Source organism: Leucopleurus acutus, assembly GCF_964270905.1.
Source record: "Leucopleurus acutus genome assembly, chromosome: X".
Classification (NCBI taxonomy): Eukaryota; Metazoa; Chordata; class Mammalia; order Artiodactyla; family Delphinidae; genus Leucopleurus; species Leucopleurus acutus.
Genome location: NC_139148.1, coordinates 53,508,637 through 53,534,466, shown reverse-complemented (window position 1 = coordinate 53,534,466; position 25,830 = coordinate 53,508,637). Strand labels below are relative to the sequence as shown.

Sequence of the window (25,830 nt, the reverse complement as noted above, 5' to 3'; positions counted from 1 at the left end):
TGAAAACACCTACAATAACAAACCCAAAATAATTAAGAAAATGGGAATAGGAACATACATATCGATAATTACCTTAAATGTAAATGGATTAAATGCTCCCACCAAAAGACACAGACTGGCTGAATGAATACAAAAACAAGACCCTTATATATACTGTTTACAAGAGACCCACTTTAGACCTAGAGAAACATATGGACTGAAATTGAGGGGATGGAAAAAGATATTCCATGCAAACGGAAACTAAAAGAAAGCTAGAGTAGCAATTCTCATATCAGACAAAATAGACTTTAAAATAACAACTCTTAGAAGAGACAAAGAAGGACACTACATAATACTCAAGGGATCGAACCAAGAAGAAGATATAACAATTGTAAATATTTATGAACCCAACATAGCACCTAAATACATAAGGCAAATACTAACTGCCATAAAAGGGGAAATCGACAGTAACACATTCATAATAGGGGACTTTAACACCCCGCTTTCACCAATGGACAGATCATCCAAAATGAAAATAAATAAGGAAACACAAGCTTTAAATAATACATTAAACAAGATGGGCTTAATTGATAGTTATAGGACATTCTATCCAAAAACAACAGAATACACATTTTTCTCAAGTGCTCATGGAACATTCTCCAGGATAGATCATATCTAGGGTCACAAATCAAGCCTTGGTATATTTAAGATAATTGAAATTGTATCAAGTATCTTTTCTGAACATAACGCTATGAGACTAGATATCAATTACAGGAAAGATCTGTAAAAAATACATGGAGGCTAAACAATACACTACTTAAGGACAAAGTGATCACTGAAGAAATCAAAATGGAAATCAAAAAATACCTAGAAACAAATGACAATGGAGACACGACGTCTGGAGACGTATGGGATGCAGCAAAAGCAGTTCTAAGAGGGAAGTTTATAGCAATAAAATCATATCTTAAGAAACAGGAAACATCTCGAATAAACAACCTTACATTGCACCTAAAGCAATTAGCGAATGTGGAGCAAAAAACCCCCAAAGTTAGCAGAAGGAAAGAAATCGTAATGATCAGATCAGAAATAAATGAAAAATAAATGAAGGAAACAGTAACAAAGATCAATAAAACTAAAACCTGGTTCTTTGAGAAGATAAACAAAATTGATAAACCATTAGCCAGACTCATCAAGAAAAAAAGGGAGAAGACTCAAGTCAGTAGAATTAGAAATGAAAAAGAAGTAACAAGTGACACTGCAGAATTACAAAAGATCATGTGAGATTACTACAAGAAACTCTATGCCAATAAATTGGACAACCTGGAAGAAATGGACAAATTCTTAGAAATGCACAACCTGCCAAGACTGAATCGGGAAGAAAGAGAAAATATGAACAGACCAATCACAAGCACTGAAATTGAAACAGTGATTTAAAATCTTCCAACAAACAAAAGCCCAGGACCAGATGGCTTCACAGGCGATTTCTTTGAAACATTTAGAAAAGAGCTAACACCTATCCTTCTCAAACTCTTCCAAAATATAGCAGAGGGAAGAACACTCCCAAACTCATTCTACGTAGCCACCATCATCCTGATACTAAAACCAGACAAGGATGTCACAAGGAAAGAAAACTACAGGCCAATATCACTGATGAACATAGATGCAAAAATCCTCAAGAAAATACTTGCAAACGGAGTCCAACAACATATAAAATCATCATACACTATGATCAAGCGGGGTTTATTCCAGGAATGCAAGGATTCTTCAATATACACAAATCAATCAATGTGATATACCATATTAACAATTTGAAGGAGAAGAACCATATGATCATCTCAATAGATGCAGAGAAAGCTTTCAACAAAATTAAACACCCATTTATGATAAAACCCCTCCAGAAAGTAGGCATAGAGGGAACTTTCCTCAACATAATAAAGGCCATATGTGACAAACCCACAGCCAACATCATCCTCAATGATGAAAAACTGAAAGCATTTCCACTAAGATCAGGAACAAGACATGTTTGCCCACTGTCACCACTCTTATTCAACATGGTTCTGGTAGTTTTAGCCACAGCAATCAGATAAGAAAAGGAAATAAATGGAATCCAAATCAGAAAAGAAGAAGTAAAGCTGTCACTTTTTACAGAAGACGTGATACTATACATAGAGAATCCTAAAGATGCTACCAGAAAACTACTAGACCTAATCAATGAATTTGGTAAGGTATCAGGATAGCAAATAATGCACAGCAATCTCTGGCATTCCTATACACTAATGAAAAATCAGAAGGTGAGGGGGGAACGAGGGGAAGATGGCTAAGAGTAAGACGCAGAGATCACCTTCCTCCCCACAGATACACCAGAAATACTTCTACAAGTGGAACAACTACAGAACACCTACTGAACGCTGGCAGAAGACCTCAGACCTCCCAAAACGCAAGAAAGTCCCCACATACCTGGGTAGGGCAATAGAAAATAGAATAAACAGAGACAAAAGGATAGGGACAGGACCTGCACCAGTGGGAGGGAGCTGTGAAGGAAGAAAGATTTCCACAAAGTAGGAAGCCCCTCCATGGGCGGAGACTGTGGGTCATGGAGGTGGAAAGGTTCGGAGCCGAGGAGGACAGCACAGCAACAGGGGTGCGGAGGGCAAAGTGGAGAGATTCCCACACAGCGGATCAGTGCCGACTGGCACTCACAAGCCCGACAGGCTTGTCTGCTCACCCACCAGGGTGGGCAGAGCTGGGAGCTGAGGCTCAGGCTTCGGTCAGAGCACAGGGAGAGGACTGGGGTTGGTGGCGTGAACACAGCCTGCAGGGTGTTAGTGCACCACAGCTAGCCGGGAGGGAGTACGGGTAAAAGTCTGTACCTGCTGAAGATGCAAAAGACTTTTTCTTCCCTCTTTGTTTCCTGGTGCGCAAGGAGAGGGGATTAATAGCGCTGTTTAAAAGAGCTCCAGAGACGGGCGTGAGTCGCGGCTAAAAGCGCGGACCCCAGAGACGTGCATGAGATGCTAAGGCTGCTGCTGCTGCCATCAGGAAGCCTGTGTGCGAACACAGGTCACTATCCACACCCCCCTTCCAGGGAGCCTGTGCAGCCCGCCACTGACAGGGTCCCAGGATCCAGGGACAATTTCCACGGGGGATTGCACTGCGTGCCTCAGGCTACTGCAACGTTACACTGGCCTCTGCCACCAGAGGCCTGCCCCGCACTCTGTGCCCCACCCTCCCTCTGGCCTGAGTGAGCCACAGTACCCGAAGCAGCTGCTCCTTTAACGCCGTCCTGTCTGAGTGAAGAACAGACGCCCTCCGGAGACCTACACGCAGAGATGGGGCCAAATCCAAAGCTGAGCCCCTGGGAGCTGTGAGAACAAAGAAGAGAAAGAGAAATCTCTCCCATCAGCCTCAGAAGCAGCAGATTAAAGCTCCACAATCAACTTGATGTACGCTGCATCTGTAGAATACATGAATAGACAATGAATGATCCCAAATTTAGCAGGTGGACTTTGGAAGCAAGATTTATGATTTTTTCTCCTTTTCCTCTTTTTGTGAGTTTGAATGTGTTTCCTTCTGTGTGAGATTTTGTCTGTATAGCTTTGCTTCCAACATTTGTCCTAGGGTTCTATCTGTCCGTTTTTTTTCTTAATAATTATTTTTTATTTTAATAACTTTATTTTACTTTATATTCTTTCTTCCTTTCTTTCCTTCCTTCCCTCCTTAAGACAACGAATCATCCCAAATTGAGGAGGTGGAATTTGAGAGCTAGATTTATTATTTTTTCCCCATTTCCTCTTTTTGTGAGTGTGTATGTGTATGGTTCTGAATTAGATTTTGTCTGTATAGCTTTGCTTCCACCATTTGTCCTAGGGTTCTATCCATCCATGTTTTTGTTTTTTTAATGTTTTTTCTTTATAGTTATTTTTTATTTTAAAAACTTTAGTATATTTTATCTTTATTTTATTTTACTTTATCTTCTTTCTTTCTTTTTTCCTTCTTTCCCTCCTTCCTTGCTTCCTTCCTCCCCCCTCCCTCCCTCCCTCCCTCCCTCCCTTCTTCTTTCTGTCTTTCTTTCTTTCTTTCTTTCTTTCTTTCTTCTTCTATAATTCTTTCTTTTAATTTTTCTACCTTTAATTCTGACCGTGAGGATGAAAGTCTCTTGGTGCTGCAGCCATGAGTCAGTGATGTGCCTCTGAGTTGGGAGAGCCAACCTCAGGACACTGGTCCACAAGAGACCTCCCAGCTACACATAATATCAAACGGTGAAAATCTCCGAGAGAGTTCCATCTCAATACCAGCACCCAGCTTCACTCAACGACCAGCAAGCTACCATGCTGAGCACCCTTTTCCAAACAACTACCAAGGCAGGAACACAACCCCACCCATTAGCAGAGAGGCTGCCTAAAATCATAATAAGTCCACAGACACCCCAAAACACACCAGCAGATGAGGACTGGCCCAGCAGAAAGACAGGATCAAGGCTCATCCACCAGAACACAGGCACTAGTCCCCTCCACCAGGAAGCCTACACAACCCACTGAACCACCCTTAGCCACTGGGGACAGACACCAAAAACAATGGGAATTATGAACCTGCAGGCGGCAAAAAGGTGACCCCAAATACACTAAGATAAGCAAAATGGAAAGACAGAAAAACACACAGCAGATGAAGGAGCAAGATAACAACCCACCAGACCTAACAAATGAAGAGGAAATAAGCATTCTACCTGAAAAATAATTCAGAATAATGATAGTAAAGATGATCCAAAGTCTTGGAAATAGAATAGACAAAATGCAAGAAACATTTAACAAGGACTAGGAAGAACTAAAGATGAAACAAAGAATGATGAAAAACACAATAAATGAAATTAAAAATACTCTACATGGGATCAATAGCAGAATAACTGAGGCAGAGGAACGGATAAGTTACCTGGAAGATAAAAGAGTGGACATAACTACTGCAGAGCAGAATAAAGAAAAAAGAATGAAAAGAACTGAGGACAGTCTCAGAGACCTCTGGGGCAACATTAAACGCACCAACATTCGAATTATAGGGGTTCCAGAAGAAGAAGAGAAAAAGAAAGGGACTGAGAAAATATTTCAAGAGATTTTAGTTGAAAACTTCCCTAATATGGGAAAGGAAATAGTTATTCAAGTCTAGGAAGCACAGAGAGTCCCAGACAGGATAAATCCAAGGAGAAATATGCTGACACATATTAATCAAACTGTCAAAAATTAAATACAAAGAAAACATATTAAAAGCAGCAAGGGGAAGAAAAAACAAATATCGCACAAGGGAATCCCTATAAGATTAACAGCTGATCTTTCAGCAGAAACTCTGCAAGCTGGAAGGGATTGGCAGGACATATTTAAAGTGATAAAGGAGAAAATCCTGCAACCAAGATTACTCTACCCAGCAAGGATCTCATTCAGATTTAATGGAGAAATTAAAATCTTTCCAGACAAGCAAAAGTTGAGAGAGTTCAGCACCACCAAACCAACTTTACAAGAAATGCTAAGGGAACGTCTCTAGGCAAGAAAAACAAGAGAAGGAAAAGACCTACAATAACGAACACAAAACAATTAAGAAAATCAGAAAGGGAACATACATATCGATAATTACCTTAAATGTAATGGATTAATGCTCCCACCAAAAGACACAGATTGGCTGAATGGATACAAAAACAAGACACATATATATGCTGTCTATAAGAGACCACTTCAGACCTAGAGACACATACAGACTGAAAGTTAGGGGATGGAAAAATATATTCCATGGAAATGGAAACCAAAAGAAAGTTGTAGTAACAATTCTCATATCAGAGAAAATAGACTTTACAGTAAAGAGTATTACAACAGACAAAGAAGGACAGTGCATAATGATCAACGGATCGATCCAAGAAGAAGATATAACAATTGTAAATATTTATGCACCCAACATAGGAGCACCTCAATATATAAGGCAAATACTACCAGCCATAAAAGGGGAAATTGACAGTAACACATCATAATACAGGATTATAATACCCCACTTTCATCAATGGACAGATCATCCAAAATGAAAATAAATAAGGAAACACAAGCTTTAAATGATACATTAAACAAGATGGACTTAACTGATATTTATAGGACATTCCATCCAAAACAACAGAATAGAAATTTTTCTCAAGTGCTCATTGAACATTTTCCAGGATAGATCATATCTTGGGTCACAAATCAAGCCTTGGTAAATATAATAAAATTGAAATTGTATCGAGTATCTTTTGCGACCACAACGCTATGAGACTAGATAACAAAATTGAACAAATGGGTCCTAATGAAACTTCAAAGCTTTTGGAAAGCAAAGGAAACCATAAACAAGACCAAAAGACAACCCTCAGAATGAGAGAAAAGATTTGCAAATGAAGCAACTGACAAAGGATTAATCTCCAAAATTTACAAGCAGCTCATGCAGCTCAATAACAAAAAAAAACCAAACAACCCAATCCAAAAATGGGCAGAAGACCTAAATAGACATTTCTCCAAAGAAGATATACAGACTGCCAACAAACACATGAAAGAATGCTCAAAATCATTAATCTTTAGAGAAATGCAAATCAAAACTACAATGAGATATCATCTCACCCCAGTCAGAATGGCATCATCAAAAAATATAGAAACCATAAATGATGGAGATGGTGTTGAGAAAAGGGAACACTATTGCACTGCTGGTGGGAATGTGAATTGTTACAGCCACTATGGAGAACAGTATGGAGGTTCATAAAAAAAACTACAAATAGAACTACCATATGACCCAGAAATCCCACTACTGGGCATATACCCTGAGAAAACCATGACTCAAAAAGAGTCATGTACTAAAATATTCATTTCAGCTCTATTTACAATAGCCAGGAGATCGAAACAACATACGTGTCCATCATTGGATGAATGGATAAAGAATATATGGCTCATATACACAATGGAATATTACTCAGCCATAGAAAGAAATGAAATTGAGCTATTTGTAATGAGGTGGATGGACCTAGAGTCTGTCATACAGAGTGAAGTAAGTCAGAAAGAGAAATACAAATACCATATGCTAACACATATATATGGAATATAAGAAAAAACAAATGTCATGAAGAACCTAGGGGTAAGACAGGAATAAAGACACAGACCTACTAGAGAATGGACTCGAGGATATGGGAAGAGCAAAGGGTAAGCTGTGACAACGTGAGAGAGTGGCATGGACATATATACACTACGAAACCTAAAATAGATAGCTAGTGGTAAGCAACCACATAGTACAGGGAGATCAGCTCGGTGCTTTGTGACCAGCTAGAGTGGTGGGATATGCAGGGTGGGAGGGAGGGAGATGCAAGAGGGAAGAGATATGGGAACATATGTATATGTGTAACTGATTCCCTTTGTTATTAACCAGAAACTAACACACCATCGGAAAGCAATTATACTCCAATTAAGGTAAAAAAGTTTATATGAAGCTTTCCTAAAAGCAGATAATTTTTGGCTTGACTTCCAGGAAACTGAGAAATAAATTTAGTGTTCAATAATTTTAACTACATTAGCCCTTGTATTTAGCATTATTTCTTCCTCCTCCTTTTTCATGGCTTTGATTTTCTGTTCAGATAGCCTAACTGTAGATTTATGTTTTATTATAAACCAACTCAAATTAATTTAGGAAAGAGGTAAGGTCAAAGTCAATCAAGATGTAAGTGGGTAAAGTGTTTTTCATTAGCAAAGAAATGTGACTTCTTTTTTTTTTTTAACATCTTTATTGGGGTATAATTGCTTTACAATGGTGTGTTAGTTTCTGCTTTATAACAAAGTGAATCAGTCATACATAAACATATGTTCCCATATGTCTTCCCTGTTGTGTCTCCCTCCCTCCCACCCTCCCTATACCACCCCTCCAGGCTGTCACAAAGCACCGAGTCAATATCCCTGTGCCATGCGGCTGCTTCCCACTAGCTATCTACCTTACTACGTTTGTTAGTGTGTATATGCCCATGACTCTCTCTCGCCCTGTCACAGCTCACCCTTCCCCCTCCCCATAACCTCAAGTCCGTTCTCTAGGAGGTCTGCGTCTTTATTCCTGCTTTACCCCTAGGTTCTTCATGACATTTTTTTTCTTAAATTCCATATATATGTGTTAGCATATGGTATTTGTCTTTTTCTTTCTGACTTACTTCACTCTGTATGACAGACTCTAGGTCTATCCACCTCATTACAAATAGCTCAATTTCATTTCTTTTTATGGCTGAGTAATATTCCATTGTATATATGTGCCACATCTTCTTTATCCATTCATCCGATGACGGGCACTTAGGTTGTTTCGATCTCCTGGCTATTGTAAATAGAGCTGCAATGAACATTTTGGTACATGACTCTTTTTGAATTTTGGTTTTCTCAGGGTATATGCCCAGTAGTGGGATTGCTGGGTCATATGGTAGTTCTATTTGTAGTTTTTTAAGGAACCTCCATACTGTTCTCCATAGTGGCTGAACCAATTCACATTCCCACCAGCAGTGCAAGAGTGTTCCCTTTTCTCCACACCCTCTCCAGCATTTATTGTTTCTAGATTTTTTGATGATGGCCATTCTGACTGGTGTGAGATGATATCTCATTGTAGTTTTGATTTGCATTTCTCTAATTATTAATGATGTTGAGCATTCTTTCATGTGTTTGTTGGCAGTCTGTATATCTTCTTTGGAGAAATGTCTATTTAGGTCTTCTGCCCATTTTTGGATTGGGTTGTTTGTTTTCTTGTTATTGAGCTGCATGAGCTGCTTGTAAATTTTGGAGATTAATCCTTTGTCGGTTGCTTCATTTGCAAATATTTTCTCCCATTCTGAGGGTTGTCTTTTGGTCCTGTTTATGGTTTCCTTTGCTGTGCAAAAGCTTTGAAGTTTCATTAGGTCCCATTTGTTTATTTTTGTTTTTATTTCCATTACTCTAGGAGGTGGGTCAGAAAGGATCTTGCTGTGATTTATGTCATAGAGTGTTCTGCCTATGTTTTCCTCTAAGAGTTTGATAGTTTCTGGCCTTACATTTAGGTCTTTAATCCATTTTGAGCTTATTTTTGTGTATGGTGTTAGGGAGTGATCTAATCTCATACTTTTACATGTACCTGTCCAGTTTTCCCAGCACCACTTATTGAAGAGGCTGTCCTTTCTCCATTGTACATTACTGCCACCTTTATCAAAGATAAGGTGTCATATGTGCATGGGTTTATCTCTGGGCTTTCTATCCTGTTCCATTGATCTATCTTTCTGTTTTTGTGCCAGTACCATACCGTCTTGATAACTATAGCTTTGTAGTATAGTCTGAAGTCAGGGAGCCTGATTCCTCCAGTTCCTTCTTTCGTTCTCAAGATTGCTTTGGCTATTCGGGGTCTTTTGTGTTTCCATACAAATTGTGAAATTTTTTGTTCTAGTTCTGTGAAAAATGCCAGTGGTAGTTTGACAGGGATTGCATTGAATCTATAGATTGCTTTGGGTAGTAGAGTCATTTTCACAATGTTGATTCTTCCAATCCAAGAACATGGTATATCTCTCCATCTATTTGTATCATCTTTAATTTCTTTCATCAGTGTCTTATAATTTTCTGCATACAGGTCTTTTGTCTCCTTAGGTAGGTTTATTCCTAGATATTTTATTCTTTTTGTTGCAATGGTAAATGAGAGTGTTTTCTTGATTTCACTTTCAGATTTTTCATCATTAGTATATAGGAATGCCAGAGATTTCTGTGCATTAATTTTGTATCCTGCCACTTTACCAAATTCATTGATTAGCTCTAGTAGTTTTCTGGTAGCATCTTTAGGGTTCTCTATGTATAGGATCATGTCATCTGCAAACAGTGACAGCTTTACTTCTTCTTTTCCAATTTGGATTCCTTTTATTTCCTTTTCTTCTCTGATTGCTGTGGCTAAAACTTCCAAAACAATGTTGAATAATAGTGGTGAGAGTGGGCAACCTTGTCTTGTTCCTGATCTTAGTGGAAATGCTTTCAGTTTTTCACCATTGAGGATGATGTTTGCTGTGGGCTTGTCATATATGGCCTTTATTATGTTGAGGAAAGTTCCCTCTATGCCTACTTTCTGCAGGGTTTTTATCATAAATGGGTGTTGAATTTTGTCAAAAGCTTTCTCTGAATCTATTGAGATGATCATATGGTTTTTCTCCTTCAATTTGTTAATATGGTTTATCACATTGATAGATTTGCGTATATTGAAGAATCCTTGCATTCCTGGAATAAACCCCACTTGATCATGGTGTATGATCCTTTTAATGTGCTGTTGGATTCTGTTTGCTAGTATTTTGTTGAGGATTTTTGCATCTATGTTCATCAGTGATATTGGCCTGTAGTTTTCTTTCTTTGTGACATCCTTGTCTGGTTTTGGTATCAAGGTGATGGTGGCCTCGTAGAAGGAGTTTGGGAGTGGTCCTCCCTCTGCTATATTTTGGAAGAGTTTGAGAAGGATAGGTGTTAGCTCTTCTCTAAATGTTTGATAGAATTCGCCTGTGAAGCCATCTGGTCCTGGGCTTTTCTTTGTTGGAAGGTTTTTAATCACAGTTTCAATTTCAGTGCTTGTGATTGGTCTGTTCATATTTTCTATTTCTTCCTGATTCAGTCTTGGCAGGTTGTGCATTTCTAAGAATTTGTCCATTTCTTCCAGATTGTCCATTTTATTGGCATAGAGTTGCTTGTAGTAATCTCTCATGATCTCTTTTATCTCTGCAGTGTCAGTTGTTACTTCTCCTTTTTCATTTCTAATTCTATTGATTTGAGTCTTCTCCCTTTTTTTCTTGATGAGTCTGGCTAGTGGTTTATCAATTTTGTTTATCTTCTCAAAGAACCAGCTTTTAGTTTTATTGATCTTTGCTATTGTTTCCTTCATTTCTTTTTCATTTATTTCTGATCTGATTTTTATGATTTCTTTCCTTCTGCTAGCTTTGGGGTTTTTTTGTTCTTCTTTCTCTAATTGCTTGAGGTGCAAGGTTAGGTTGTTTATTCGAGATGTTTCCTGCTTCTTAAGGTGGGCTTGTATTGCTATAAACTTCCCCCTTAGAACTGCTTTTGCTGCATCCCACAGGTTTTGGGTCGTTGTATCTCCATTGTCATTTGTTTCTAGGTATTTTTTGATTTCCTCTTTGATTTCTTCAGTGATATCTTCATTATTAAGTAGTGTATTGTTTAGCCTCCATGTGCTTGTATTTTTTACAGATCTTTTCCTGTAATTGATATCTAGTCTCATGGCATTGTGGTCAGAAAAGATACTTGATACAATTTCAATTTTCTTAAATTTACCAAGGCTTGATTTGTGACCTAAGATATGATCTATTCTGGAGAATGTTCCATGAGCACTTGAGAAAAATGTGTATTCTGTTGTTTTTGGATGGAGTGTCCTATAAATATCAATTAAGTCCATCTTGTTTAATGTATCATTTAATGCTTGTGTTTCCTTATTTATTTTCATTTTGGATGATCTGTCCATGGGTGAAAGTGGGGTGTTTAAGTCCCCTACTATGAATGTGTTACTGTCGATTTCCCCTTTTATGGCTGTTAGTATTTGCCTTATGTATTAAGGTGCTCCTATGTTGGGTGCATAAATATTTACAATTGTTATATCTTCTTCTTGGATCAATCCCTTGATCATTATGTAGTGTCCTTCTTTGTCTCTTTTAATAGTCCTTATTTTAAAGTCTATTTTGTCTGATATGAGAATTGCTACTCCAGCTTTCTTTTGGCTTCCATTTGCATGGAATATCTTTTTCCATCCCCTTACTTTCAGTCTGTATGTGTCTCTAGGTCTGAAGTGGGTCTCTTGTAGACAGCATATATAAGGGTCTTGTTTTTGTATCCATTCAGCTAATCTGTGTCTTTTGGTGGGAGCATTTAGTCCATTTACATTTAAGGTAATTATCGATATGTATGTTCCTATTCCCATTTTCTAAATTGTTTTGGGTTCGTTATTATAGGTCTTTTCCTTCTCTTGTGTTTCTTGCCTAGAAAAGATCCTTTAGCATTTGTTGTAAAGCTGGTTTGGTGGTGCTGAACTCTCTCAGCTTTTGCTTGTCTGTAAAGGTTTTAATTTCTCCATCAAATCTGAATGAGATCCTTGCTGGGTAGAGTAGTCTTGGCTGCATGTTTTTCTCCTTCATCACTTTCAGTATGTCCTGCCACTCCCTTCTGGCTTGTAGGGTTTCTGCTGAGAGATCAGCTGTTAACCTTATGGGGATTCCCTTATGTGTTATTTGTTGTTTTTCCCTTGCTGCTTTTAATATGCTTTCTTTGTATTTAATTTTTGACAGTTTGATTAATATGTGTCTTGGCGTATTTCTCCTTGTATTTATCTTGTATGGGACTCTCTGTGCTTCCTGGACTTGATTAACTATTTCCTTTCCCATGTTAGGGAAGTTTTCAACTATAATCTCTTCAAATATTTTCTCAGTCCCTTTCTTTTTCTCTTCTTCTTCTGGAACCCCTATAATTCGAATGTTGGTGCGTTTAATGTTGTCCCAGAGGTCTCTGAGACTGTCCTCAGTTCTTTTCATTCTTTTTTCTTTATTCTGCTCTGCAGTAGTTATTTCCACTATTTTATCTTCCAGGTCACTTATCCGTTCTTCTGCCTCAGTTATTCTGCTATTGATCCCATCTAGAGTACTTTTAATTTCATTTATTGTGTTGTTCATCGTTGCTTGTTTCATCTTTAGTTCTTCTAGGTCCTTGTTAACTGATTCTTGCATTTTGTCCAATCTATTGTCCATTCTATCTCCAAGATTTCGGATCAACCTTACTATCATTATTCTGAATTCTCTTTCAGGTAAACTGCCTATTTCCTCTTCATTTGTTAGGTCTGGTGCATTTTTATCTTGCTCCTTTATCTGCTGTGTGTTTTTCTGTCTTCTCATTTTGCTTATCTTACTGTGTTTGGGGTCTCCTTTTTGCAGGCTGCAGGTTCGTAGTTCCTCCTGTTTTTGATGTCTGTCTCCAGTGGCTAAGGTTGGTTCAGTGGGTTGTGTAGGCTTCCTGGTGGAGGGGACTAGTGCCTGTGTTGTGGTGGATGAGGCTGGATCTTGTCTCTCTAGTGGGCAGGTTCACGTCTGGTGGTGTGTTTTGGGGTGTCTGTGGCCTTATTATGATTTTAGGCAGCCTCTCTGCTAATGGGTGGGGTTGTGTTCCTGTTTTGCTAGTTGTTTGGCATAGGTTTTCCAGCACTGTGGCTTGCTGGTCGTTGAGTGAAGCTGGGTGCTGGTGTTAAGATGGAGGTCTCTGGGAGATTTTCGCCGTTTGATATTATGTGGAGCTGGGAGGTCTCTTGTTGATCAGTGTCCTGAAGTTGGCTCTCCTACCTCAGAGGCAGAGCCCTGCCTCCTGGCTGGAGCACCAAAAGCTTTTCATCCACACGGCTCAGGATAAAAGGGAGAAAAAGTAGAGGGAATTAGTAGAAGTATGAGGAAATAAAGAAGGAAAGGAGGGTAGGAAGGAAGGAAGAAAGAAAGAAGGAAGCAAAGAAGGAAAAGGCAAGAAGGAAAGAAAGGAGGGAGGGAGGGAGAGAGGAAGGAAGGAAGGAGGGAAAGAAGGAAAAAAGACACAAAGAAAGAAGATACAGTAAAAATAAAATAAAGTATAATAAAGTTATTGAATTAAAAAATTCTTATTTAGAAAAAAAAAAAGGGACGGAAAGAACCTTAGGACAAATGTTGGCAGCAAAGCTATACAGACAAAATCTTACACAGAAGCGTACACATACACCCTCACTAAAAGAGGTAAATGGGGAAAAATCCTAAATCTTGCTGTCAGAGACCACCTCCTCAATTTGGGATGATTCGTTGTCTAAAGGAGGGAAGGAAGGACGGAAAGAAAGAAAGAAAGAACGAAGGTAAAGTATAATATTGTTATTAAAATTAATTATTAAGAAAAAAAATTTAAAAGAAAACATGGACGGATAGAACCCTAGGACAAATGGTGGAAGCAAGACTATACAGACAAGATCTCACACAGAAGCATACACATACACATTCACAAAAAGAGGAAAGGGGAAAAAATCATAGATCTTGCTCCTAAAGTCCACTTCCTTAATTTGGGATGATTGGTTGTCTATTCAGGTATTCCATAGATGCAGGGTACATCAAGTTGATTGTGGAGCTTTAATCCGTTGCTTCTGAGGCTGCTGGGAGAGATTTCCCTTTCTCTTCTATGTTCTCACAGCTCCCAGGGCTCAGCTTTGGATTTGGCCCTGCCACTGCGTGTAGATCGCTGGAAGGCGTCTGTTTTTTGCTCAGACAGGATGGGGTTAAAAGAGCCGCTGATTGGGGGCTCTGGCGCACTCAGGCCGGCGGGGACGGAGGGGCACAGAGTGCGGGGCGGGCCTGCGGTGGCAAAGGCCGGCGTGACTTTGCACCAGCCTGAGGCGCGCTGTGCGCTGTCCCAGGAAAGTTGTCCCTGGATCCCGGGAACCTGGCAGTGGCGGGCTGCACAGGCTCTGCGGAAGAGGGGTGTGGAGAGTGACCTGTGCTCGCACACAGGCCCCTCGGTGGCGGCAGCAGCAGCCTTAACGTCTCCCGCCCGCCTCTGGGGTCCGCGCTTTTAGCCGCGGCTTGCGCCCGTCTCTGGATTCCACGCTTTCAGCCGCGGCTCGCGCCCGTCTCTGGGGTTCGCGCTTTTAGCCGCGGCTCACGCCCGTCTCTGGAGTTCCTTTAAGCAGTGTTCTTAAACCCCTCTCCTCACGCCCCAGGAAACAAAGAGGGAAGGAAAAGTCTCCTGCCTCTTTGGCAGGTGCAGGCTTTTTCCCCGGCCTCCCTCCCGGCTAGCTGTGGTGCACTAACCCCTTCAGGCTATGTTCAAGCCGCCAACCCCAGTCCTCTCCCTGCGCTCCGGCCTCAGCTCGCAGCCCCGCCCGCCCCGGCGGGTGAGCAGACAAGCCTCTCGGGCTGGTGAGTGCCGGTCGGCACCGATCCTCTGTGCGGGAATCTCCCCGCTTTGCCCTCCGCACCCCTGTGGCTGTGCTCTCCTCCGCAGCTTCGAAGCTCCCCCCTCCGCCACCCGCAGTCTCCGCCCGCGAAGGGGCTTCCTAGTGTGTGGAAACTTTTCCTCCTTCACAGCTCCCTCCCACTGGTGCAGGTGCCGTCCCTATTCTTTTGTCTCTGTTTTTTCTTTTGCCCTACCCATGTACGTGGGGAGTTTCTTGCCTTTTGGGAGGTCTGAGGTCTTCTGCCAGCCTTCAGTGGTGTTCTGTAGGAGTTGTTCCACGTGTAGATGTATTTCTGGTGTATCTGTGGGGAGGAAGGTGATCTCCGCGTCTTACTCTTCCGCCATCTTCCGCCTTCTGAAATGTGACTTCTTGAGACAACGTTTGTACTTCTCTTTCAGTTCTCAAAAACCTAAATCCAGTTGGCTTCACTTTGATCCTTTCAGTCACGGAAGTAGTATCATGTAGTGGCGAAAAAACGTGGACAGAGCCAGGTTTGAATTCCAGATGTATTATTTCTTAACTCTGAGTTCTTGGGCAAATCACTCAAAAGATCTGTGTCTCAGTTTCCTCCTTTGTAAAATGGAGGTAATATTTACATCTTGGGACTATGATGAAGATTAAAATATTGTATGATAATGGACTGACATAAATTAAGTGTTCCATGACTATGTATTCCCTTCTTTTTCCATCAGAGCCAAACAACAATGGTAGAGGCTTTAGTATATATATTAGTCCTCGAAAGTCTCAAAGATCAGCCCGTCTCAAAGAGGAGTATTTTCCTGAGCATCCTGAGTACCAAGGCTCTTGGTATTACAGTTCAAAGAGAAAGCCTACCAAGGAAGCCCTGGTAGCAGTGGTCTGACATTGTGGCCACTATTTTTATAGGGATTGGAATTGTTCTCCTCACCACCAGAACTTCCTCCTTTGACATAACTTTATACTTGGGAAACCCCAATGAAGCTGTTACTGCTAGAAACCATTGGGATTTATTTTAGGGTTGTGTCTTTTAAAAATTATTTTGTGGCTTTGTGGTGCAATATTTAAGCGCTTTAGAAAGAGTTTTTGATAATCTCCAAAGACATTTTCCTTGGTTGAGAAATGCATACTGGACAGGGAGTCAGGAGGCCTGGGCTGATACTTACATGCTGCATGACCTTAGGTTTTATTTTCCTTGTGGATAAAATAATAATATCTAACATTTATTGAGCAATTACTAAGTGCCAGTCACTATTGTAAGTGCTTTACCTAAATATTGCATATTTATATACTCATTTAAGACTCACAACAATAACTATCATTATCCTCATTTGAAAGATAAAGAAATCAAGACCCAGAAAGCTTAAGCAACTTGCTGAGAGTCAGAAAGCAGTCTGGACTCAAAAGCCTGTGCTCTTAACCCCTACACTATACCGCTTCAATAAAATCAGCAGATTGGATTATACCAGCACTTCTTAAACTTTGTTCCTGATGACCACTAGTCCCACAAGATAAGTTGTTTAAAAAAGAAAAAAAATATTCTAAGGTAAAATATGTTGACACCACAAACACTGTGGAGATTGATAGTGAATTTTCACCTGTTAAGGTCTCTAAGAAACCCTGTAAGAAACCTGCTTATAATGCAGTGTTTCCCTAACCTGACCACAGAACTCTGTGTGTATGTGTGCATGTGCGTGTGTGTGCGTGTGCATGCACACACACCTATTAACATTCTGTGGAACTAGGGTTTATAGAATGTGCTTTAAGAAATGCTGGTGTTAATCTGGAAGATTCATTATCTTAAGTGCTTCCAGCACTTAATAATGATAGCTGTGTGGACTGTAAAATGCAGCATTCCTTTCTGAGTCTCAAATTTTCTTTAATTGGAGGGGTGCTGCAAATTACGGTGTGATGAGGTGTAAATTCAAGGCTGGTCTGGGTTGCATTTTTAACACTTGCTTCAAATGACCTTGTACGTCTTAACACAAAAGACTTCATTTGCCCTCTACCTTTTCCTTTCCTCCTTCCTCAACTGTTACATATTTTCTCACTTATTACTTAAAAGAAGAGACTTAAATCAGAGATGCTTGTTATGAAAATAGGAGAAAGCTTTTTTAATATGTGCAGGGTGAAGCAATTGTTTTCATGATGAATACTCTTTGTTGTCAGAGGTGACGCCACATGGAGCAGGGCTTATGTGGAACACGGGCTGTCAGATATCACCAAGCTGTTAGTCCTCGAGCCAGATGTCCTGTCTTTTATTTAATTATTTTTGCAGTGTTTCCAAGTTGTTACCAGTAATTGTGACAAATAAGGATGGTAAATGAATTCAGAGAACTATGAAGTGCACCTGATTTCCTCCCTTCCTCCCTTCCTGGAAGGGTAATGAAAAACAAAAAAACCAACATGGTTTATGGTCTACATCTTCTCTAAGAGCAAAGATCTTGTAAATATCGGCATGTTCTGTTTACAGTCCAGGTGTGCAAAACTAACAAAGCAGTTGGGTGGCCTTACTGGTAATTAGAGTCTCTATAGTACTTAGTGGTGGTCATCTTCTTCTCACCTCTTTTCTTTCTCGCTCCATCTCTCTCTCTTTACTCTCCCTCTCCTCCCTTCTCTCTTCCTCTCTCCTTTTTCCCTTTTCTCCCCCCTCTATCCTTTCTCTCCCGTCACCCTACCCTCCCTCAGGTCTTTTTTTTTTTTTTCTCGGTACACGGGTCTCTCACTGTTGTGGCTTCTCCCGTTGCAGAGCACAGGCTCCGGACACGCAGGCTCAGCGGCCATGGCTCACGGGCCCAGCTGCTCCACAGCATGTGGGATCTTCCCAGACCGGGGCATGAACCCGTGTCCCCTGCATCAGCAGGCGGACTCTCAACCACTGCGTCACCAGGGAAGCCCTACCCTCAGGTCTTTTAAGTCTCTTCCCCACATCTCTCTTTTTCTTTCTCTCTTCCCCCTATACACATACAATGGGACACAGATTTCTGTGGGAAAAAAGCACACCAGGCAGAGACACCCTCTTACACACTGTCTTAGAACCAGAGGGATCTCTGGTGCCTATGAATAGAGAAAGGGGTGGGTCTGAGTAATCGCAGGTTTCCTAAAAGGTCCTACCTGCTAATACACACAGGTTCCCTGCAGTGTGAACCCCACAGGAAGTCCATATTAACAGTTTCAATATTAACAATTTCCCTCTCTCTGAGGCACTTGGTAACCTTCATACACGGACATTGTAGCCTTTTGGTAGATAGTGCCCTGGGCCTTAGCAGCAACTCCTTTTGAGTGGCCGATTTTCCCCTTTGTTGCATATTTCCTTCCATGCAAGGCTGCCTGTCCTGGGACAAGCAGGAGAGCGCTAAAGATGCTTTATAGTTTCAATTTCTACTCGTCACCCATTGCCATTATTTTCCTGAAGTGTGACTTATTTTCCTGAGTATGAGAGAGTGAGCCCTTATTCCAACTGGCACTGATGTCTTTTGTTAACCTAATCACAATATAGTTCCTTCTAGCAACAGCAAGACTACTTCCTTTTAACTTTCAATTAGCTGAAGCAATCACATGCTTTTACCAAACTATTCTCATCAATTTTAAATTGCCTCCTGCATTCAGATTAGCAAATGCCTACATACAGCTTCCTCATCAGGAAAGGAAATGGTATGCACTCATGTTTCTTTTGCAGCATTACTTTGCAGCATTTCCAATAAGCATTTTTTGGTTACATCTTTATTGGAGTATAATTGCTTTACAATGGTGTGTTAGTTTCTGCGTTATAACAAAGTGAATCAGTTATACATATACATATGTTCCCAAATCTCTTCCCTCTTGCATCTCCCTCCCTCCCAACCTCCCTATCCCACCCCTTTAGGTGGTCACAAAGCACCGAGCTGTTCTCCCTGTGCTATGCGGCTGCTTCCCACTAGCTATCTATTTTACATTTGGTAGTGTATATATGTCCAAGCCACTCTTAGAGGAAAACATAGGCAGAACACTCTATGACATAAATCACAGCAAGATCCTTTTTGACCCACCTCCTAGAGAAATGGAAATAAAAAACAAAAATAAACAAATGGGACGTATAAGCATTTTTACCCCGTACCTCATTCCTAACCTTCTTCTACTTGTTCTCTGCCTGAAGAGTGCTGTGGCTTCTTTTTTTATTTTTTTTCTCTTCTTAGTCCATTTGGGCTTTTATACAAACACCACAGTTTGGTGGCTTATAAACAACAGAAATTTATTTCTCACAGTTATAGAGGCTAGAAGTGTAACATTAGGGTGCTAGCATGTTTGGGTCTGGTAAAGTCCCTCTTCTGAGTTGCAAACTGCCGATGACTTCTCACCCTGTTCTTACATGGCAAAAGCAGGCAAGGAATCTCTCTGAAGCCTCTTTTATAAGGGTACTAATCTCACTACTCCTATTTATGAGAGCTCTGCCCTCATGACTTAATCACCTCCCAAAGGCCCAACCTCTGAATACCACCACATTTGGGCATTAGGATTTCAACATATGAATTTGGAGTGTGGACACAAGCATTCAGACCAAAGCACCTTCCTTCTCCATTTGGGTTTTTGACCTTAAAGTATCTCTTAGTTTCTAATAGTTCTTTTTTCTTTATCTTATACTGGGCCTTCTGAGTTTGGTTTTTTGCTTAACTCTACTCCTTCTCTGGCCTTGTCCTTCCACCCTTCTTCCCTTCTCTAATTGGGCACTTCTTGCTATCTTTCCCTTCCTTCTTTTTCTCCAGTCAACCTTTAGCCACCTTCTATAACTGTACCTCTAGCACAGGTGACTCTGTGCTGCAAATAAATGCCTTCCTGATTTTGAATGCATACATCAGTAAGCAACAGCTTTCAGCGAGCAGTAGCTGGAAGCAAAATCTTAGTTCCCAGGCTGGGAGTCCTAACTGCCTGTTCTGTTTTCCCAGCACCACTTATTGAAGAGGCTGTCCTTTCTCCACTGTACATTCCTGCCACCTTTATCAAAGATAAGGTGACCATATGTGCGTGGGTTTATCTCTGGGCTTTCGATCCTGTTCCATTGATCTATCTTTCTGTTTTTGTGCCAGTACCATACTGTCTTGATTACTGTAGTTTTGTAGTATAGTCTGAAGTCAGGGAACCAGATTCCTCCAGCTCTGCTTTTCGTTCTCAAGATTGCGTTGGTGATTCGAGGTCTTTTGTGTTTCCATAAAACTTGTGAAAGTTTTTGTTCTAGTTCTGTGAAAAATGCCAGTAGTAGTTTGATAGGGATTGCATTGAATCTGTAGATTGCTTTGGATAGTAGAGTCATTTTCACAATGTTGATCCTTCCAATCCAAGAGCATGGTATATCTCTCCATCTATTTGTATCATTTTTAATTTCTTTCATCAGTGTCTTATAATTTTCTGCATACAGGTCTTTTGTTTCCTTAGGTAGGTTTATTCCTAGATATTTTATTCTTTTTGTTGCAGTGGTAAATGGGAGTCTTTTCTTGATTTCACCTTCAGATTTTTCATTATTAGTGTATAGGAATGCCAGAGATTTCTGTGCATTTATTTTGTACCCTTCTACCTTACCAAATTCATTGTTTATCTCTAGGAGTTTACTGGTAGCATCTTTAGGATCCTCTATGTATAGTATCATGTCATCTGAAAACAGTGACAGCTTTACTTCTTCTTTTCCGATTTGGATTCCTTTTATTTCCTTTTCTTCTCTGATTGCTGTGGCTAAAATTTCCAAAACTATGTTGAATAAGAGTGGTGAGAGTGGGCGAACTTGTCTTGTTCCTGATCTTAGTGGAAATGCTTTCAGTTTTTCCCCATTGAGGATGATGTTGGTTGTGGGTTTGTCATATATGGCCTTTATTATGTTGAGAATATTTCCCTCTATTCCTACTTTCTGCAGGGTTTTTATCATAAATTGGTGTTGAATTTTGTCAAAAGCTTTCTCTGTATCTATTGAGATAATCATGTTTTTTCTCCTTCAATTTGTTAATATGGTGTATCACGTTGATTGATTTGCGTATATTGAAGAATCCTTGCATTCCTGGAATAAACCCCACTTGATCATGTTGTATGATACTTTTAATGTGCTGTTGGTTTCTGTTTGCTAGTATTTCGTTGAGGATCTTTGCATTTATGTTCATCAGTGATATTGGCCTGTAGTTTTCTTTCTTTGTGACATCCTTGTCTGGTTTTGGTATCAGGGTGATGGTGGCCTCGTAGAATGAGTTTGGGAGAGTTCCTCCCTCTGGTATATTTTGGAAGAGTTTGAGAAGGATAGGTGTTAGCTCTTCTCTAAATGTTTGACACAATTCGCCTCTGAAGCCATCTGGACCTGGGCTTTTGTTTGTTGGAAGATTTTAAATCACTGTTTCATTTTCAGTGCTTGTGATTTGTCTGTTCATATTTTCTATTTCTTCCTGGTTCTTTCTTGGCAGTTTGTGCATTTCTAAGAATTTATGCATTATTTCCAGGTTGTCCATTTTATTGGCATAGAGTTGCTTGTAGTAATCTCTCATGATCTTTTGTATTTCTGCAGTGTCAGTTGTTACTTCTCCTTTTTCATTTCTAATTCTATTGATTTGAGTCTTCTCCCTTGTTTTCTTGATGAGTCTGGCTAATGGTTTATCAATTTTGTTTTTCTTCTCAAAGAACCAGTTTTTAGTTTTATTGATGTTTGCTATCATTTCACTCATTTCTTTTTCATTTATTTCTAATCTGATCTTTATGATTTCTTTCCTTCTGCTAACTTTGGGATTTTTTATGTTCTTCTTTCTCTAATTGCTTTAGGTGTAAGGTTAGGTTGTTTATTCGAGATGTTTCCTCTTTCTTAAGGTAGGATCGTATTGCTATTAACTTACCTCTTAGTAGTGCTTTTGCTGCATCCCATAGGTTTTGGGTCGTCGTGTCTCCAGTGTCATTTGTTTCTAGGTGTTTTTTGATTTCCTCTTTGATTTCTTCAGTGATCACTTCTTTATTACGTAATGTATTGTTTAGCCTCCATGTGTTTGTATTTTTTATAGATCTTTTCCTGTAATTGATATCTAGTCTCATAGTGTTGTGGTCAGAAAAGATAGTTGATATAATTTCAATTTTCTTAAATTTACCAAGGCTTGATTTTTGACCCAAGATTTGATCTATCCTGGAGAATGTTCCATGAGCACGTGAGAAAAATGTGTATTCTGTTGTTTTTGGATGGAAGGTCCTATAAATATCTATTAAGTCCATCTTCTTCAATGTTTCATTTAAAGCTTGTGTTTCCTTATTTATATTCATTTTGTATGATCTGTCCATTGGTGAAAATTGGGTGTTAAAGTCCCCTACTATGAATGTGTTACTGTCGATTTCCCCTTTTATGGCTGTTAATATTTGCATTATGTATTGGCTCCTATGTTGGGTGCATAAATATTTACAATTCTTATATCTTCTTTATTGATCGATCCCTTCATCATTATGTAGTGTCCTTCTTTGTCTCTTCTAATAGTTTTTATTTTAAAGTCTATTTTGTCTGATATGAGAATTGTTACTCCAGCTTTCTATTGGTTTCCATGTGCATGGAATTTCTTTTTCCATACCCTTACTTTCAGTCTGTGTATGTCTCTAAGTTTGAAATGGGTGTCTTGTAGACAGCATATATATGGGTCTTGTTTTTGTATACATTCAGCCAGTCTGTGTCTTTTGGTGGGAGCATTTAATCCATTTACATTTAACGTAATTATCCATATGTATGCTCCTATTCCCATTTTCTTAATTGTTTTGGGTTCGTTATTATAGGTCTTTTCCTTCTCTTGTGTTTCCTGCCTAGAGAAGTTCCTTTAGCATTTGTTGTAAAGCTGGTTTGGTGGTGCTGAACTCTCTCAACTTCTGCTTTTCTGTAAAGGTTTTAATTTCTCCATCAAATCTGAATGAGATCCTTGCTGGTAGAGTAATCTTGGTTGCAGGTTTTTCTCCTTCATCACATTAAATATGTCCTGCCAGTTCCGTCTGGCTTGCAGAGTTTCTGCTGAAAGTTCAGTTGTTAACCTTATGGGGATTCCCTTATGTGTTATTTGTTGTTTTTCCCTTGCTGCTTTTAATATGTTTTCTTTGTATTAAATTTTTGACAGTTTGATTAATATGTTTCTTGGCATATTTCTCCTTGGTTTTATCCTGTATGGGACTCTCTGTGCTTCCTGGACTTGATTAACTATTTCCTTTCCCATATTAGGGAAGTTTTCAACTATAATCTCTTCAAATATTTTCTCAGTCCCTTTCTTTTACTCTTCTTCTTCTGGAACCCATATAATTTGAATGATGGTGCATTTAATGTTGTCCCAGAGGTCTCTGAGACCGTCCTCAGTTCTTTTCATTCTTTTTTCTTTATTCTGCTCTGCAGCAGTTATTTCCACTATTTTATCTTCCAGGTCACTTTTCCATTCTTCTGCCTCAGTTATTCTGCTAGTGATCCCATCTAGAGAATGTTTAATTTAATTTATTGTGTTGTTCATCATTTCTTGTTTCATCTTTAGTTCTTCTAGGTCCTTGTTAAATGTTTCTTGCAATTTGTCTATTCTATTTCTGAGATTTTCGATCATCTTTACTATCATTATTCTGAATTCTTTTTCAGGTAGTCTGCCTATTTCCTCTTCCTTTTTTAGGTCTGGTGGGTTTTTATCTTGCTCCTTTATCTGCTGTGTGTTTTTCTGTCTTCTCATTTTGCTTATCTTACTGTGTTTGTTGTCTCCTTTTTGCAGGCTGCAGGTTCGTAGTTCCCGTTGTTATTGCTGTCTGTCCCCAGTGGCTAAGGTTGGTTCAGGGGGTTGTGTAGGCTTCCTGGTGGAGGGGACTATTGCCTATGTTCTGGTGGATGAGGCTGGATCTTATCTTTCTGGTCGTCAGGTCCACGTCTGGCGGTGTACTTTGGGGTGTTTGTGGACTTATTTTGATTTTAGGGAGCCTCTCTGTTAATGGGTTGTGTTGTGTTCCTGTCTTGCTAGTTGCTTGGCTTTCGGTGTCCAGCACTGTAGCTTGCTGGTTGGTGAGTAAAGCTGGGTGCTGGTGTTGAGATGGAGATCTCTGGGAGATTTTCGACGTTTGATATTATGTGGAGCTGGGAAGTCTCTTATGGACCATTGTCCTGAAGTTGGCTCTCCCACCTCAGAGGCAGAGCCCTGACTCCTGGCTGGAGCACCAAGAGCCTTTCATCTACACAGCTCAGAATAAAATGGAGAAAAAGTAGGAAGAAAGAAAGAAAGAAAGAAAGAAAGAAAGAAAGAAAGAAAGAAAGAAAGAAAGAAAGAGAAAGAAAGATAGGAGGGAGGGAGGGTGGGAGGGAGTAAGCAATGAAGGAAGGAAGGAGGGAAGGAAGGCAAGAAAGAAAGAAAGAAGATAAAATAAAGTAAATTAATATAAATTAAAATAGTTATTAAAATAAAAAATAGTTATTAAGAAAAAAAAATTAAAAAAAAATAAAAAAAGAATTGGACAGATAGAACCCTAGGACAAATGGTGTAAGCAAAGCTATACAGACAACATTTCACACAGAAGCATACACATACACATTCACAAAAAGTGGAAAAGGGGAAAAAGTCATAAATCTTGCTCTCAAAGTCCACCTTCTCAATGTGGGATGATTTGTTGTCTATTCATATATTCCACAGATGCAGGGTACATCAAGCTGATTGTCGAGCTTTAATCCACTGCTTCTGAGGTTGCTGGGAGAGTTTTCCCTTTCTCTTCTTTATTCTCAAGGTCCCCGGGTCTCAACCTTGGATTTGTTCCCACCTCTGTGTGTAGGTCACCAGAGGGCATCTGTTCTTCCCTCAGACAGTATGGGGTTAAAGGAGAAGCTGCTTCGGGGACTCTGGCTCACTCAGGCCTGGGGGAGGGATGGGTACGGAGTGTGGGCTGATCCTGCAGTGGCAGAGCCTGTGTGACATTGCACCAGCCTGAGACGCGCCGTGCATTCTCCCACGGAAGTTTTCCCTGGATCCCGGGACCCTGGCAGTGGCGGGCTGCACAGGCTCCCCGGAAGGGGGGTGTGGATAGTGACCTGTGCTCACACACAGGCTTCTTGGTGGTGGCAGCAGCAGCCTTAGCATCTCATACCCGTCTCTGGGCTCTGCGCTTTTAACCACTGCTCGTGCCCGTCTCTGGAGCTCCTTTAAGGAGCACTCTTAATCCCCTCTCCTGGCTAGCTGTAGTGCACTAACCCCCTGCAGTCTGTGTTCATGCAGCCAACACCAGTCCTCTCCCTGTGCTCCAAGGGAAGCCAGAACCTCAACTCCCAGCCTCTCCCCACCCAGCGGGTGAGCAGAGAAGCCTCTCGGGCTGGTGAGTGCTGATCGGCACCAATCTTCTGTGCGGGAGTCTCTCCGCTTTGCCCTCCACAACCCTGTTGCTGTGCTCTCCTCCATGGCTCCAAAGCTTCCCCCTCTGCCACCCACAGTCTCCACCCGCGAAGGGACTTCCTAGTGTGTGGAAACCTTTCCTCTTTCACAGCTCCCTCCCACTGGTGCAGGTCCCATCCCTATCCTTTTGTCTCTGTTTATTCTTTTGCCCTACCCATGTACGTACGGACTTTCTTGCCTTTTGGGAGGTCTGAGGTCTTCTGCCAGCGTTCAGTAGGTGTTCTGTAGGAGTTGTTCCACGTGTAGATGTATTTCTGGTGTTTCTGTGGGGAGGAAGGTGATCTCCACATATTACTCTTCCGCCATCTTCTCATCCCTCCCCTATGGGGTTTTTTTTTTTTTTTTTGTGGTATGCGGGCCTCTCACTGCTGTGGCCTCTCCCATTGTGGAGCACAGGCTCCGGATGTGCAGTGTCTGTGGCCATGGCTCACATGCCCAGCTGCTCCGTGGCATGTAGGGTCTTCCTGGACTGGGGCATGAACCCGCGTCCCCTGCATTGGCAGGCGGACTCTCAACCACTATGCCACTGGGGAAGCCC

The 25,830-nt window shown here is 40.5% G+C and overlaps 1 protein-coding gene across 1 annotated transcript in view; it reads right to left on the bottom strand.

The window, feature by feature from the left end:
* LOC309978573 (endogenous retrovirus group K member 25 Env polyprotein-like) overlaps positions 1-25,830 on the bottom strand; it is a gene marked incomplete at both ends in the record, with an annotated part of 62,936 nt that overhangs the window by 18,777 nt on the left and 18,329 nt on the right. The window lies entirely within an intron of this gene.